Below are 4,130 nucleotides of genomic sequence, written 5' to 3' on the forward strand. Positions count from 1 at the left end.
TGCTTGGGGTGGCAAAAAACCTAGAGCTGGCCCTGGCCGCCGCTCTCCAGTGGCCCAGCTCTGAAGGCAGCACAGAAATAAATTGTGACCCCCTTAAAATAACCTTGTGATTCCCCTCCGCCACTCCCTTTTGGGTCAGGACTCCCAATTTGAGAAAGTTGGTCTCCCCCGTGAAATCTGTATACTATAGGATAAAAGCACACAAAAGACCAGCTTTCATGGTCCGTGATGCATTTTTCATGGCCAGGAATTTGGTAGGGCCCTAACTTTGGGTTATTGCAGCCCTGGAGAATGGTTGGGGTGTAAGCAATTGCCTGATGTGGCCTGGAATGCATCTATGTAGGTGAAAAGGGACCACAGAGAAGAGATTAATTCCCTCCCCATCTTTAAGTGGGGATATGTAGTGTCTAGGTTATCCTAGCTGCATCACCGTGGAGGCAGAGAGAATTAAATCAAGTTCATTGCTAACCTGAAAGAGGTGCCCTCTTTGTTCCCATGACTCAGTCTGGGACTAAGTCTATTCAAGAGTAGCTTTGTGTTTTAATTATTTGTATTAGCACAGTATCTATGAGCCTCAGTCATGGACCAGGACCACATGGTGCTAGGGGCTGTACAAACACAGAACAAAAGGACGGTCCCATTAAAATAAATTGAATCTACAACCAAAGGCCCAGTATTTGTGACATAGGCACAAACCCATGGAATCTGTGAACATTTGAATGCTTTCTGCTTTGGTGATGTATTTGGCCTCCTGTTGTGGCCATAGCTCATGCTGGGAGGATGGTTCAGGCCAACCTGGAGAACGGGGTAGGGTTAAGCCTCCAGCTAAGGTTAGGACTCAAATTTAGTATTAGGCTTTTTATTGGGATCAGTCCTTGGGCCATACTTATCAAGTACCCTCTAAAACCAACCTACATATTAACTGTCAAGGGTGTGATATACACCAAGTTGAAATAGTTCCTCATAAAGCCAATTCTTATTTGTTATTCACTCATGTAAAATATGGTATTCACCTTGTAGCTAGGCTAAAGACAATGAGAGCTTCACGTAGCTATGCAGGACTTAGGATAAGTTCTATTTAAATGCTTGCTTATAAAACAATCCGGGAGAATGACTCCAGCATGTGCAGAATTTGTTCTTTTATAATCTATAGCCAGAGAAGATGCTTTACTTTTGTGACACAGTAACAAGGCTTTTCTGATACGATGGCTTATTTCTAAATGTGCCTTTCCCACCTTTCTTTGTTAGCAAACTCTCCTATATGATCTGCTTTTGGCTAAACCTATAAATAACGATGTCAAGCCGCTCCCTGAAAAGACTCAAAGTAATCTAGGATTCCAATGAGTTTGATAGAAAATCTCTGGTGAAATCAGCAGGCAAATGCAACAGGAGCCACAACAACCGTCTAGACATCACTGACATTCTCAGCCTGTATGGCGTCTGCTAGGATAAATGCTACGATATTCATTATCCCAAAGCACTGACTCCTGCAGTTAGGTCTAATTTAAATTGGAAGCCTACTATCTGGGCCATTGCCTTCCCCTGTTCAGATCATCTCTTTATTCTCAGGTTTCAGAGTAGCAGCCGTGTTAGTCTGTATCCGCAAAAAGAACAGGAGTACTTGTGGCACCGTAGAGACTAACACATTTATTTGAGCATAAGCTTTTGTGGGCTACAGCCCACTTCATCAGATGCATGCAGTGGAAAATACAGTAGAAAGATATATATATATATATATACACAGAGAACATGAAACAATGGGTGTTACCATACACACTATAAGGAGAGTGATCAGTTAAGGTAAGCTATTATCAGCAGGAGAGAAAAAGAACTGTTTGTAGTGGTAATGAAAATGGCCCATTTCCAGCAATTGATAAGAAGATGTGAGGAACTGTAGGGGGGGGGGGAGGGGAAATAAGCATGGGGAAATAGTTTTACTTTGTGTAATGGCCCATCCACTGCTGAGTCTGTAGGTGCTTATCCTGGCCCTGTGCTCAGACTATCACACTGTTACTAGCCCATATTATTACATATTTACCCAGTGCTGTCCTAACCTCTGCCATAGGATGGGCTTACCTGAGTGCTGCACTGGGCAGCCTCTCCCCATCCTGACTGCAACATCACCATTGATTGTTTAATATTACAGCAGTGGCCTCAAATGAGATCAGAACTCCATTGTGGTAGGTGCGATACAAACAGCCCTGGCCTCACGGAGTTTAACAATCTAAAGAGCCCGGGCAGACAAGGAGTGCATTGTTACTCTCGTTTTACAGACGGGGATCTGAGGCCCAGAGCGAAGAAGTGACCTTCCCAAGGTCACTCAGCAAGTTTGTGGCAGAGCAGGGAATTGAACCCAGAGCTCCTCTTGAGTGGAGCTGAGTTGTAATTTTTTGAATTTGGAAATATTTCAACATAAAATGGGGCCAATTCTTTTGTAAAATATGTTCCCAGTTTTTAATCAGTTCTACTCCTGAGTCCTCATGTGGGGCTTTAACCACAAAACCAGGCTTTCTCCAGGCCAGTCTGATGTAAGGATGCTCCAGTTAACTTTGAACCCAAGTTTGAGGTGGGAATAGTGGTGCTCTGGTCTCTGAGGGGTTAACTCTAGCTCAGTTTCCCCCAACCCTTCCACATATGCTCAGGGGGAAGGGCTATAAGACTAGCTGCTTGCAAGGGAGAATGACTTTGGGAAGACAGGCTCCACACACATGGGTTGCAGGGCTGGGTTGACCCCCATGCTGGGCCATTTTCTGTCTATTTTATGGCTTTCAAGTATTTTTCGTTCTTGTTGTAGATGCCACCCTCTCGTTCTCAAGAATGAACCTTGAAGAAAAGGCCTTGAAACGGATTCTAGGCCCTGCTACAGCCACTTTACTCTGCTTCAGTGGCATGAAGGGGCTGCAGCAACCCTCTGGGGAATGCCTCCAGTGGAGCAGGGCCAACATAGACAGCCCTACGCTGCCCTTGGGTACTGCCCCTGGGGGCTGGCTGGGAGTGAGATAGGAGTATGTTGAAAGCAGGAGGGGGCTGCAGAACAGCTCATAGGGAAGCAGGTAAGGCTGCCCTATATGAGAGTAATATCTAGGGCTGCTTTAATTTGTGCAAAGGCCATGCCGCCCAGAGAGCAGCCTAGCATTAGGAAGTAGCAAAGAGAGTTTGCAGCCCCCTTCTCTCCACCTGCTCCTCTGTTTCTCTGCACCTCCTGAGAGGCACAGCGCAGAATCCGATTGGGTCGCTGGCTGACAGGTTTTTTTCAGTTTTCTGAACTGTTCCACACAGTGAGCTGTGCCATAGGGCAATTGAGATATTATCTTAATTAGCAAATTAACTCTTGCTTGATAACTTATCTTTACTGGGTACAAAAATTAACTTGCATTCCAGTTTTGGACACTAAAACGTGGAGAGGCTGGTGTCAGAGCCTTGGTGAGAAAATCTCTCATTTCATATGGAAAGAAGGATTTGGAAGACTACGTACTTTTGGAGCAAAATCTTTTAGGGCCTAGCTGCACTATAAGTCTAGCGGGGCCAGAGCTGATAGGGATCTAACATCCCTTTGTGTTTATACCATGGATGGGACAATGTGGCTACAGCGCTGTTAGGTGAATGAATGAGCTTCAGACAAAAAATTAGCCACTGAAGTGATTAATTTATTTGTTTTGATTTGTTAAAAAAAAAAACACCAGTCAAAAGCTGCTGGCCCCTTTGCCATAAATAAAAATGACATATCTGGTGAAAAAGTTCAAACAGCAAATAGATTTGCTCATGGACAATTTGCAAACGGAAAGAGGTGCAATGCATTCGATACATCACTCGTTGGGAATTAGTCACCCATCTCTACAAGTGAGTGATAAACCATCACAGACAAGTGAACAAAACAGGCCTATGTGGGGTGAGTGCCAAATGAGAGACTAGGTGGGGGAGGTAATATCTTTTATCGGACCAACTTCTATTGGTGAGAGAGACAAGCTTGTGCACTTACACAGGCTCTTCTTCACAGATAAAGAATAAACGATATTACCTCACCCACCTTGTGGCTACCACACTGCATAGTGCTAAATGAAACATTCCTCTTGTAGCTCTCTGGGGCAGATTGGCCTCCCAGTCTTCCATTCAGCCCTCGGCATATTTTT

The sequence above is a fragment of the Terrapene carolina genome, unplaced genomic scaffold (genome assembly GCF_002925995.2).
Source record: "Terrapene carolina triunguis isolate 2854851 unplaced genomic scaffold, T_m_triunguis-2.0 Scaffold33891, whole genome shotgun sequence".
In the NCBI taxonomy this organism is placed as follows: domain Eukaryota; kingdom Metazoa; phylum Chordata; order Testudines; family Emydidae; genus Terrapene; species Terrapene triunguis.